A 14,496-nucleotide genomic window follows, 5' to 3' on the forward strand; every position below is an offset into this window, starting at 1 on the left:
TAGTATGAACTAGGGAATGCAATATGAATTTTATATCCCTAATACTAATTTAAATTTTTTTTCAGGTATTCTCCATAAATTTAGATTGCATTAATGGGAAGCGCAGGTATTCTGAGGAGGTTAAATAAAAATTCTCAGCTTCCATCTAGCTGGAGTATTTTATGTTGCATAGGAAATAGCTGATGCAAAGAAATATTGTTTTGTTTTTGTTTTTTCAGTTACTGTAATAAATGACAGAATAGTGTTTGAACAAAACCTTCAAAGCATATTTATTTATTTATTTATTTTATTGCAATGTGATTTTTTTGAGAAGAGTTAAGCAGAAATGAGTCCCGTTTGGGCTTTTCAAAATGTCATCAAATGTAGGTAATGATTTATGAGGAACTTGAAGTGGACATTAAAATTGACCTGAATGGTACCAGGCTTAAGGAAGATTATTTGTTAGAAAGATGCAACAAGTTTTTTTGAACTTTACAGAAAAAATCCTATATGACTGAATGTACTGGATTAAGACATTGGTCAGTGGAATTCTAGACAGACACCTAAGATTTTACTATAGATGTTGAATCTCACTTGGACATGCTGAAAAATGGCAGCTACAGATGTTAAAGCTGGAAGGGGTGGGCAGATGGTACAACGAACATACCGAAATCACATGATCCCAGCACAACGTGACTTCTTAGATGCCTATGTTTTAAATATACTTCCCCCAACCCAAAATGTATGTGTGTTGGGAAGGGAGTTATCAATGGGAGCTAAGAGTGTTCAGCACCTCTGAAACTCAGGCTACTTATATTTATGTGAATAACTTTGAGCAAGGAAGCTTGAAAATGTTGGCCAAGAATTCTAGTGCATTAGCTCCCTGAACATAGTTAAATTTAGAAGCTTTGAATTTGATTTTTTGCAGACGAAGACCTGTTCTTAGATGTCAGCAACTGTATCTGTGGATCTGATTATTATATTGGTGGTGGAAGACAACCCTAGGCTATCAGCTGGTTGTAGAAAGATATGTAAATGATAATGTTATACACTTGCTTTGCTGTGCCTGCTTTTATGTTATGCACATGTTTGAACAAAAATCTCTTTGATTTTTGCTAAAGAAAAGAAAAGAACTTCCCCCATAAACCCTGCTCCCTGACTTTGTGAAAACACAGGACCATTGAGAGAATCAACAACAGGCAGAAATAATAAATTGGCAGAGGCACAATCTGAACCTGCAATTGTGTGGGCCAACCAAATTTTGCCCTGAGTTTATCTATGCAAATTTTCTAGTTCTGTTTCTGACTGCACACCAGGTTTACATCAGCATAATCCACTTCATTCATTGAGTTATCCTAATTTACACTGTTGAAAGGAGAATCAAGCTTCTTATCTTCAAATTAGCATTTGGACACAACTGTGCAATCCCATTTCTGATGAGAGAAGCTTGCCCTTCAAATGGAATTTAGTTAACAGGTCTCCTGAGGATACGTAAGTCAGGAAATAATCCATTTATTTCTCTCATAGTTGCATTGTGTCTGTTGTGCTGAGTAAAGTACTAAATATGGGTATCAGTTTAGCAGGCAGATATCGTATGACTCTGAATGCACACAGAAAACAATTCTGTTCAGCATGAAGGTGCCATTTTTCTGTCATCATTTTTCATAGCAGAACTCCTTAAGACGGGGAATAGCATCAGGAGAACAAAGGGAAACAGAAAAGAAAGGCACATGGGAAGATACAAAAAGTCTACTGTAAAACTTCATTAAAAATAGGCAATTAGCTGTAAGCAATCAATATTCATTTTAAAAGATGCATTGGTTAATAAACATATTAAGTATGATATTGAAAATTGTGCTAAAACTAACTTTTTCTAAGTGACTTCTTTCTACAGGGCTTCTTGAAACAAATATTGGTTTATATGTAGGAAGTACCTTGACTATTTAATCTATTTTGAGTAATAGAAAGATGGGAACACAATGGTTTAGTTAATAAATCTTTAAGATAGATTCTGCTGCCAATAAATTGAAGTATAAGATTTCCATTTGATTACAAAGATATTCTCCTAGGAATAACAGTACAATCCCAGTTGTACCAATATTATTTTTGCTACCCTTTGCTGGAAAAGGAGGAGATAGATTGTGGGATGAATGAATGCACAGCAGATGTGTGGAATATATTTTACTTTACCATATCAAAGTAATAGAATACAGTAGATGAACTCAGCATGGCTTAGGACGGTGAAAATGGCTCTAAGCAGCCTTTCTGCCTTTCCTAATATTGAGGCTGGTGGAGGGGTTCAACCAGTCCCCATTACAAGTTAGAGCAGCCTAAGCTGCTATAACCTCTCCCAGCTTGTATTGGCTCCCTCAGAGCTGTCACAGTTCAGAGCAACTCCAGCTGTATTTCTGCTAAGTGGTTCAGGGAGGGCACCCATTCCAGGCTTCTAGCTCTCCAGTTGTTGCCTCTCCTGGGTGGAGACATATGTTCTTCTCCCTTTTGACTGGGATATTTCCAGGCTGAACAGTTTCCTGCCCCACACTGTGTTATCTGCAGCAGAGACAGGCTGCCCCAGCAGAAACTGCTTGCTTTCTCTTTAAGGCAGTTAACATATTCAAGGCCACAGAGATAAGGTACCACAGAGCACTTACTATGCGAGTCCTACTTTATTCTTAAGGTAAAAAGCATTACAGAGAAAATTTATTAAAAACAATAAAAGAACTTACACACATGCTAACAAGCTTACCAGAGTTAGCGTAGCATGCATTCTAGCAGGAGTAGAATCCCCTACACCCAAGGGGATTCCTTGTGGTTACAAGTTTTTCACAGCTTCAGCCTGAACAAACACCCTGTCTTACATGCTTTCATAGGCCCAGTCCTTTCAACCCTCTCCAGGAGTCAGGCCCTCCTTGGACCAGATGTCCTATTCATTTGCTAGAATAGGAAAAAAGCCCTGAGCCAGTTTACACCCAGGCTTTTTGTCCAAAATCCCTTTCTTTGTCTGTTGGTTCCTGGAGAATCCAGTTTGAACTAGTATATGATTACCTCTCCAAGGCATGGCTTTCAAGGGCTGGTAACAGAGGAATTACATTAGCATCCCATTCCCTGCTAGAGAAGATATGTACAATTCTTCAATAACACATACACAATTGCATGTTAATACAATATACTCCAAAGATATTAACCTAAATCAATAAAGTTTAACCTAATTCAATAGTTTATATTAAATGCATAAAGTTTGTTCAGCTACACAGGCTATTTCCAGTCTGTCACAGGTGCAATTACACCAGTGAGGATTGCTAGACTGCTGTGTATTCTGCCCCACTAACCTTCATGATGCCCTCTGTGCAATGGGGGGAACTAGGATCTAGCACAGAATCTGCACACGGTTATGGCAGCTGAACCTTCCCCTACGGGTGAGAGTATTCTCAGTTACTCCTTTAGAACAATTATAAGGTCCCTTTATGCATGCTGGATGTCAAATTAACTGTAGTAGGGCTCAGAATCTGGCCCAGTACCTGACAGCAAAGCAAGAATAATCAAGATTAGTAGTTGTTCTTAGCTTTTTTCTGTTGCTGTGTAAATGATGTGATCTTTATTATTTTCTCTCTATCTTCATTTTTTAACTAACATAACATTTTAAAGAATTTTAATTAAATCAAACTTTGTACATAAGCGTTGAATCATATCAATTACATTACACTACCTTTAAGAAAAAAATATAAAAAAATAAAAAAAATTCTGCTAGAGATGGGCCTGAACCAAAGAACAGGTCCCACCTCTTACACTCTTCTAACACGGCCTGCTACTCTGAAACTCTTGTCTCTTCTCACTCAGCATGTGACAGAACACACTGGTTCCACTCTGGCCAAAGAGAGGGAGCAGCATTGCTTCCCCAGTATGTAAAACATTGTCTCTTGTTGTCAGAGATATGGTAGCTGCAGTAGGTACTCCAATCTAATAAGAAAAAGATAAGGAGAAGATAAGAGGAAAGTGGCATGACTGAAGCAGATGGATTAACAGACCTGACTTAGTCTCAGATAGGGAATCACAGTTTGTAGAGATTTATTTAATACATTTGCTGCCTTTTTCTTTTTAATAAACCCTTTGTCACATTCTTCTTTCTGATCAATGTGCTTTTAATTCTGTATTAAGCAACAGTTTTAAACAAAGCCTTGGTTTTGCTGTTTATTTCATATTTTTTCCAGCAAGGCATGTATCTTTTCAGGGCAAGTGTCAGTGGGGTTTCTTTAGTAATTGCTTTTTTTTTTGTCATGAATAATAGCTTAATTAACATAGCAAATCCCCATCCTAACTATTCGGTAAACAAACCAGAGCTCTCCCTGGTCAGGTTTTTCACAGTTCCATCCCTTTTGTCCAGATTCCTCCATTTTTGAATACATAATTTTTGCTGTGAACAGGTCAATCCCTGTTTAGTCTGCCCCTTTGTGTGCTGCCTCATTTCTCCAGGCATAACAGAGTGTTTGTCACTTCTTCACAGGGGAGAGGGCTTTAATGAATTGCAGAGGGTGTGCTCTAATTGACAGTAATGCATTCTGTACTTTTTTAAATTAAGGTCTGTAAAACTCCCTCAGCTAAGGTGGATAATTGTTTTCTGACTTATGCCCTTCTATTTTTATTGATTTGTCTACTCTTAAGTGGCCTACTTAATGTAGTTTTATGTGACAATGAATGTAATTTTTTTAATCAGAGTATTATATTTAATGTACTCTATCACTTCAAGAATAACTTGCCTATATAGAAAATATTTCTTTGATTTTATTTTACTGTTAACCTAAGAAATGTTTTAAGTAAAATAGGTTTGAATGATTAATGAAACCTTCAAATTCATGTGTCATATTTTCAAACTGAAAATAAATTAATGTCTTTTCTTTACCCTTGGCCTATTTAATTTGTATCATGGTTTATTCAGCATAGCTGAAATTCACCCATGTTCAGAGAGTCAGTACAAGGCTAGGTATAAATTAAATCCTACTTAGCCCAGTGGTTCTGCTTTAAAGCCCTTTGAAGTCAATGGAATATTTTATTTTTGTTCAGTACAAATAATAATTAGTAATCTTACTCAAAGTATTTCCAGGGTGAAACAAATAATAGAATAGGATAGAAATATAACCTAGATGGGTCTAGGGAGAGAGAAAACAATGTTTAAAGTGATTACCTATCAGTTGGATATGTCGGTTGTTAATTATCTAAAGGGGGTAGACCATTAGTGCAGCAATTTTGTGAGTATGTTGTGTGATGCACACTGATGTGACATTCAAAGGATCTTTCATCTTGTTTTTATGGGCATGTAAGTGGTCAGCTCTGATTTCTGCAACATGAAGGGCTTCCATCATCTGCAAAACCCACATAAGGGTTTCAGGGTGCATCTTTCTGGTGTACATTTCTTCCTAACCTTTTAATTGGATCTCAAAGAATAAATCAGCTGAGATCACATATGTAAAACCCTATTGTTGGAGCTACTCCTGGCACTTTAAAGAAGCAGCATGAAAACTGAGTGGTCAAATCAACATGGGTCTTTGCAATTTGAAAGAAAGAGTGATGACTTATACACATTTTTAGAATTCCATAAAATCTGTAATAGCATAAAGTGCCCTTATCCTGAATAAAGATAACCTTGTTACTGTAAGATTAAAAGAAAGCTGCACTACATCAGACCGATCAATTTATCTTGCTTTTGTGTTAAGTATATTAGCAAATGAAAACTTACAACATCCTGACATTGATTATTTAGACTTGGGCCAACCCAGAAAATAATTATAAGACTTTAGAAACATTTCTGTAATATATATTAATTAATATATATTAATTATTAATTGATGCAGTAAAGTCTATGGCTAAGCCTGCATTGGCCCCAGGGTGAAATGAGCAGGAATTACTGGTGTTACAAGTGATATGAGTATATGCAATAAAAGGTGAATTTTTTGAGTCTCTTTAGCAATTAAAATTAAGTCATCCCACTTTTAAATTAGTTCTGTAACATAGACAATGTACTGTTTACATAGGGCTTAGCATACTCATCTCACTGAAATTAGTTTATTAATACTGGTACTGTATGTTCTTGGACATTTCAATATTTATACCACATATTTGGTAATAACCAACAGATGAACTGAACAGTGCATTTCAAACCATTCCATCACCTGATTTTATCTGACACTGGTGGATTCCACTAAGCTTTGCTCATACAATTGTTTCCTTAGTAACTAATGTATTTCAAAGAGGAAGAGCAGATGAGACTAAAAACTAACAAAATAGGTGGCATAAACAAAATATATGATAGTGAGAAATGCTATAAAATATTATTCATATTACTTTGGGAAAACATGCCACTTGTGAGTCATGCACTGATGCCAAACACAATCCAGTAAAGTGAGCTGTAGCTCACGAAAGTTTATGCTCAAATAAATTTGTTAGTCTCTAAGGTGCCACAAGTACTCCTCATTCTTTTTGCGGATATAGACTAACATGGCTGCTACTCTGAAACCTAACAATAAAATATATATATTATATAAACTGTGACCAGCTTGGAAAGTAATAGAAACAAAATCTATACTAGTGTAAGTATATGTTCCAAAGCCGTAAGGAGAGAGAAGTATTTTCAAAGGATGTATTGTTTAACCAATGACATTTTATATGTATGGATATATTCCCCAGAGACTGTTACTATTAGCTGTAGTATACCTTTTTTTTTTAATAATGTGCTGAAGTCCTTAGTAGCACATAAGGTGGAATTTTGGTCCAGTTGAAGTTTATGGCAAAACTCCCACTGACTTCAATGGGGCAAAGATTTCACTCATGGCTTTATTGTGTGCAAGTTGCTTCCCCCATCTCGTCTGCACAGTAGGATATTGTCCAGCTATACCAGAAGAAGGACAGGAGACATTTAATCAGGCTGCAACTTTATTATTAGATGTCTGGGACTACCCAGTGGATAAAAGTATACAGTACAGGCAAATCCATGAAGGGAGGATTTCAGACATACACAAATTTTGAGTTATCATCCAAGCTTCACTGGGATTTGGGAAAGCCGGTGCAGATACACTGACTGGAATAACATACATAGGACTAGGAGATCAACCTGTGCAGGAAACAAAGCCTTCTCTGGCACCATTCCTAGACTGTTGGACAAACTAATAGGATTTAAGGAACATCACAAACCTCATCACCTTCTGCTCCAAGTGTAAGACACACTTCTCTCATTTCAATACATAGCAGCATGTACATATTATTTAAAAAAACAACCAAACAAAACCCTGCCAAAAGAAAACACGACACACAGTTCTCCCCCTATAGAGAAGATAAGAGAGAAAGTAACCCACACAACAGATGTTGGTCATGTTGCTTAGAGCATAATGAAAGGTGCTCAGTTGGACTAGTTGAAATATTTTGAATGAAACATTTTCCCTTTGTATAATTGGGTTTTTGTCTGAATCAAAGTTTTCCACTCTAATGCACAGATACCACAGTGATGAAGGCAGTATAAGTACCTCTATAGAATAGAATAGAGACCTATTTAGCAGCCAAATTCCTGATGCTGAAAGAAAAGCTGTTAATTGTAGCTAAATTATTTAACTAAATATTAATATTCCATTAGTAATCCTATTAGTTTGGCTAGGGAGGAAACCCTGACTAGCATGCAAAACTACTTGCTTGCACTGAACCCAGGGAAAATGGATGTGATTGCAGAACTATTGGTCATAATAGGTGCAGTAGATTTACCATCTGTCACATTTCTGGCCAAGTAATCCAGGAATAGATGCTTCACTCTTGAAAGGTGCTTTTAATACGGTAAATTTGAATGTTGTTGACTTTGTCCTCTATATAAAGTCCCTATGAACCTCTGTTGTGTGATTTATTTTTTATACTTTTCCATCCAGAAAGCAGAAGCTTGCCTGTCTTTTCTCGAAATTGTGTAATTGGCAAAGACTCCTTGACAGGAAACAAATAATCATCAGAGATCCCTGACTACAGTATTGGTCCTCCACTCTCCCTGCATATTGGATCACTTTATCCAGATTCTTTAAAATTACAGGGAAGTCAAACAGAAATTGAATTAAATGAAACTATGTTCTAAATTCCTAGTGTGGTAAGATCAATTATAAAGTTCTGGCCAGTCCATCACCTGAGTGTAATATGCACAGTAAGAGGGAGTGTGGTGGAACAGGTAATAAATTAGATTGCTGCTCATTGGATTAAGAATGCATCCTTCTTTATTGCAGCCTTGTAGGAGAATATCATGAAGAATTTCAGAGTTCTGTAAATCTGAAGGCTGGAAAACCAGTGAAGTTTGCCATAGGTGCACAATCCCATTGCACGTGCCTAAATAGGCTTGCTATTCTGATTTGGGGCCATAAAGAGTACTTGCTGCTCTGGCATAATATTGAGAATTTTATAGCCAGGTTGGTCTTCTGCTCTTATGTTTTTTTAAATACATATTGGTCTCTAACTCACATCCTGGAATCTGAAGGAGCTTTTCCTTCTTGTCTTTGAGGCACCTGTGCCTAGACTTCCTGGAATTGGTAAATATAGAAATGATAGGGACTTTCACAGCATTATGTTTCTTCTTCTGCACCTAAGGTCAGGTGGGCTGTTTGTGACAAACAAAGTTTGTTCATTGTATGGAGAAATAAGCATTGGAAAGACAGTAGGCCTACTACAAATCACTGCAGCTTTGCTAAATTGTTTTGGTGACAAAGGTTGCAGATATCGCCACTTGAAACACTTGTTCATTCTCTGTTGACCAGAAAAGTGAATCTCCAGAAGTGTAAACTGAGGAAAGAGGTCAACTGACAAACGTGAAGCCTTTTAGCAGCTGTGCTATGTGCAAGATACACAGCCTTAGCCGTCTTTCTGCACAGGACAAACATCATAAAACTCCAGTGGTACTCCTTTCCAGGAGAAACTTAGGAATGCATCTGTAGAATAGATGCACTGGAATAGTGATGGCTTAATTTAGGTTTCTTTATAAGAAAATCAGTTTGTTTATGGTAATTTTTAACTCTTCCTTACTGCCTATACAGAATAGTTAGTCTGTCTAAAAAAAGAAAGAAATTAGGGAACTGAGAGTTATGGTAATAGAGTTTATTGTAGCAGGGTGTATGCATATGAGCCTTGTCTTTTACATCTCAAACCAAACTGCCTAAAGGCACAGTATGCAAAGCAACATTTTTAAATACAACACAGATTTCTTTTAATTACTACTTATCAAAATTACACTTGTGTGAACTATGTTGTTCCTTCCAAAGCAATAAAGATGTTCATCAAATCTGAGTTCCATGTTAGCTGGACATTACAATACCTTTATTTCAATATATAGGATAACTCACGTCTATCAGGAAACCAATCACTATGTCGGAAGCATGCTGAAACCTTCCACTTCAGTGTTTGTTTACTGTTTGAGTCGTGGGCTGAATTAATGGTATTTCTATACATTAAAAAATTATATCAACTCCACAGAAATATTTAACTTTATTTTTGTGAAATATTGTAGTATAATATAATTATATGATTCCTAGAGGATCCTGGCTATGCAACTGAATGAAGCATTCTCTTTCTGTTATGCATTCCAGGCAGTATGCTTGTGAGAGATCCTATAATTCAATTAAATGTACCCTATAGGAAATATAAGAGAAGTCAAGAAGACAGTGGCTACCACTTCTCAGTGATGTCAAATAATGAGTCACATGGCCTGCCTGCTTACTCTAGAACATGTCCACCATTCACAAGCTGTGATCAGCATATCTTTTTTGAAAACATTAAGAGTGATTATCTGTTCACACAGTCTGCTCAGTGCCCTTCGACCCTTATTCATCAAGACAATCTGCTCATGTAACAAGAGGCCCTGCAGAGAGAGACAGACTAAAACAGATTGTCAATAATTCTAATGCCATTTCTTACAGCCATATTTAATTGCAAGATGATATTTACAGAGGACGGGAAGGAATTTATACACAACAGAGAAACTGCAATCCAGTGGAAAGATTTTTCTCTTTAAAATACTTTGTTAAAATTACCTTATTTACTGTATGATAATTCATCTTAAGCAAATGAAATAATTCAAAAGTGAAACCACAAGAACGAGACCTCAGAATGAAAATGTAATGTTTTCTCCTCCTGCATAGAATGGAATTTTAGGATATTTCTATTGACTATAGAATATTAAATGATACTTCTGTCAAACCTCTTAATTGCAACTGATTTTAAATGGTATCACTCCTTTTTGACCCAAATTTACCTCTATCACAAACTTATCATCTCACTGTTTGTTATTGTAAGTGGTTAACATAAATGATGAATCAGGAAAATGAATGTATAGAAATATTACACATGAAAAACAAATAACATTTGCATCACTTTAAGCTTCTGCCTTTGTGTTGTGTAACTCTCTGTGGTTTTTGTTACGTTTTAAAAAGCTTTAGTCACATATTTGAGACTTAGCTGACTGGGAACCTGTATCATCCGTTTTAATCTATAAATCCTTAAACATCATGAGCTTCTGTCTGTCTCCCATACTTCCCTCTTATTTTAAATCCTGTGAATTTTATATGATTTCATGTTAGTTAGTTGACTAACCAAGAGCATCCAGAATTAATACCTTAATAATAGAAAATTTGCTAAGGTATTCGATATTTATGTTCCAGCAAATTAATTTTGTTTTCCTTTCTATTTTTTTTACAGTGATCACCATTTTAAAAAGTCAACATTTACAACTTTTATGGGAAAGGAGTACTTGTGGCACCTTAGAGACTAACAAATTTATTAGAGCATAAGCTTTCGTGAGCTACAGCTCACTTCATCGGATGCAGTGAGCTGTAGCTCACGAAAGCTTATGCTCTAATAAATTTGTTAGTCTCTAAGGTGCCACAAGTACTCCTTTTCTTTTTGCGAATACAGACTAACACGGCTGCTACTCTGAAACTTTTATGGGGTAACTCAGATGCATTGGTTATTTCCTAGTAGATGATAGCATTCCTTCCTTTGGGAAGACACGGCTATCTGTGTTGGTTAGCTGATGTACGCTAACTCATGTTCAGTGGAATTATTAGTTTTATTATTTTAATCAAAAACAGCAGCCTGTGATCTATGAAAGGATAATTTTAATTTAATCATAATCACTCGCACATGATTTTCAAGGTTAAAAGTAATACTGCTTTTGATTTTTCAATTTATGGAAAATAGAATGAAATAATGTTGCAATTATGTAATACACTGTAAAACTGGAAAGCAAATGGAAAATCATTGGTTAAAGTAATGTTCAAGTTGACATCTCAACCAACAACAGTGGAAATAGTATTCTTATAGTTTCATAAATTCCAATACAAGAACAGACCATTGTGATAATCCAATCTGACTGCCTCTATAAAACAAGCCAAAGGACTTCCCCAAAATAATTTCTAGGGAATATCATCTTTCCAGTCCTGCCCTCCCTGCTGCTGCCCTGCTCTTCCTACTCTCAGGTGAAATCCCACATTCCTATTTTGTTTTTAGAATAAGAGGAACACTCAGAGGCTTGATCCTGTTGTGTATCATGGAGGACAGAGATGATTTTCTACCATTACCCCAGTACCTGGTCTGCAGGATAATTTGGCACCTGGTCTTTTACAGCTGCTGTAAATTGCATTGATTTATAATGGCCCAGGGACCATTAAACCAATTATGCATTGCCAGAATGTAGCATGCTCCTGCCACTCTCCCTCCTGTTCTTGCCATACCCTTAGATTAGAGGTGATGTGCAGCTGGCCAGCTTTACTCTGCTTGAGGACTCCCACAAACTGGGAATACACTCAATTGCTCTCCTAAAGCAACTTTAAAGTCCCCTTTTCACTTTTTGAGTAGCACAAAAGGAAAGAGGACCCATCCGCTCTAATTATATTTTTATTAGATTGCTCCACATATGCTTATTGTAATTGTATTCCATTTTTACCTCCTGTCTCATGTCAAATACTACAAATCCCTTAAAATACAAATCAGTTCTTTTCTAAAAAATCTAGTGGGGAACAGAACACACAGTACTAATTCATGGGTGCTTTGTTTGTAGGCTGTACATGTAAATAACTTACAGTTTGTTTTTTGTCAAGGTCTCCTTGGGATTGAAAAATCCATCGTCTCAGCAGTATATTAGTTAGTAAGACTCCATGTGAGGGCAAACTGCACTTGACTAAACCCTGTCTGATTGTAGATGTATTAAATGAGGGAGTGAAAGAGTTAAAAGCTGACATTTCCATTTATCTTGCTGTTGATACAAATCAGTGTTCAGCTGATTATCCCCCACAACCTCTAAACCTTTTTCAGAGTCTCTGCTTCCCAGGATAGAGTCCCCTGTCATGGTCTACCTTCTTTGTTCCTAGATGTACACTGTCAAGGTTCCTTCCCCACTCTGAACGCTAGGGTACAGATGTGGGGATCTTCATGAAAACCTCCTAAACTTACTTTTACCAGCTTAGGTTAAAATTTCCCCAAGGTACAAACTATTTTACCTTTTGCCCTTTCGCTGCCACCACCAAACGTCTAACACTGGTTACTGAGAAAGAGTTTGTTTGGAAACATCTTTCCCCCCAGAATCCTCCCAAATCTTACCCCCTTTTTTTCTGGGGAAGGTTTGATAAAAATCCTCACCAGTTTGCATAGGTGACCACAGACCCAAACCCTTGGATCTTAAGAACAATGAAAAAACATTCAGTTTCTTAAAAGAAGAATTTTAATAGAAGAAAAAGTAAAAAGAATCACCTCTGTAAAATCAGAATGATAAATATCTTACAGGGTAATTAGATTCAAAACACAAAGAATCCCTCTAGGCAAAACCTTAAGTTACAAAAAGACACAAAAGCAGGAATATCCATTCCATTCAGCACAGCTTACTTTCTCAGCCATTTAAAGAAAACAGAATCTAACGCATATCTAGCTAGATTACTTACTAAGTTCTAAGACTCCATTCCTTTCTGTCCCCAGGCAAAGTATCACACAGACAGACACAGACCGTTTGTTTCTCCCCTCCTCCAGCTTTTGAAAATATCTTGTCTCCTCATTGGTCATTTTGGTCAGGTGCCATCGAGGTTATCATAGCTTCTTAACCCTTTACAGGTGAAAGGGTTTTTCCTCTGGCCAGGAGGGATTTTAAAGGTGTTTACTCTTCCCTTTATATTTATGACATACACATTTGCATTTAACTGTATTAAAACACACATTTTTTGCTTAAATCCAGTTTACCAAGTAATCCAGATCATTTTGAGTCATTGACCTGTTACAAATTAGGATTGGATCCTGGATTTGCTTAACTTCACAGGACTATTCTCAGGACTAAAGCTAAGCATGTAGATAAGCACTGGCAGGATGTGACTCCAGTTTTTCATTAAATCTAGTCTCTAATCCTACACTGTGGTCTGTGCAGGTGGACGGCAGTGTCTGCATAAAGAACAAGGAGTACTTATGACACCTTAAAGACTAACAAATTTATTTGAGTATAAGCGTTCATGGGCTAAAGCCCACTTCATCAGATGCATGTCATGGAAAATACAGTAGAAAGATATATATACACAGAGAACATGAAAAAATGGGGGTTGCCATACCAGCTCTAATGAGACCAACCGATTAAGGTGGGCTGTTATCAGCAGGAGAAAAAAAACCTTTTGGAGTAATAATTAGGATGGCCCATTTCAAACAGTTGACAAGAAGGTGTGAGTAACAGTAGGGGGAAAATTAGAATGGGGAAATAGTTTTTAGTTAGTGTAATGACTCATCCACTCCCAGTCTTTATTCAAGCCTAATTTAATGGTGTCCAGTTTGCAGATTAATTCCAGTTCTGTTGTTTCTCGTTGGAGTCTGTTTTTGAAGCTTTTTGGTGAATAATTGCTATTTTTAGGTCTGAAGTTGAGTGTCCAGGGAGGATGAAGTGTTCTCCAACTGGTTTTTGAAGTTATAATTCTTGATGTCTAATTTGTGTCCCTTTATTCTTTTGCATAGAGACTGTCTGGTTTGGCCAATATACATGGTGCAGTAGTCTACCATTGTGCATCACAGTGCAGGACTGAGGCCCAGATAATAATTTATATTTTGGTAAATATTGCAGTTAGGGAAGCTATCACAATATAAAATGTAAATAGTTTCTAAGATCTGCATTGGCAGCAAGAACCTGAGCTACTCAAATTTCATAATATATTTTGCAAAACTTCAGAGTTACTCATCATTGCATGACCCAAATACAAGTTTCTTTAAAAAGTTCCTCAAAACTATCACATTCACATCAAAATATATTTAATTTTCAAAGTTTCTCATATGTTTTATGTAAATTGATTTTTGCACAAATAAAAATGTCAAATGTTCAGTTCCATTCAATTTGTCTTATTTTCAAGTGAAATGTGTGATTTTTTTGGGTGGGAAGGTATGCGGAGTCACATTTAAATATTCAAATTCAAAATCCTCAGTTTTCAAAAATTTTGTATTTTGTTTAGAATTTTTCATACAGATGGATACCACGCATTATCTTAGCATCCTGGT

Source organism: Dermochelys coriacea, chromosome 4, assembly GCF_009764565.3.
Source record: "Dermochelys coriacea isolate rDerCor1 chromosome 4, rDerCor1.pri.v4, whole genome shotgun sequence".
NCBI classification, from domain to species: Eukaryota; Metazoa; Chordata; order Testudines; family Dermochelyidae; genus Dermochelys; species Dermochelys coriacea.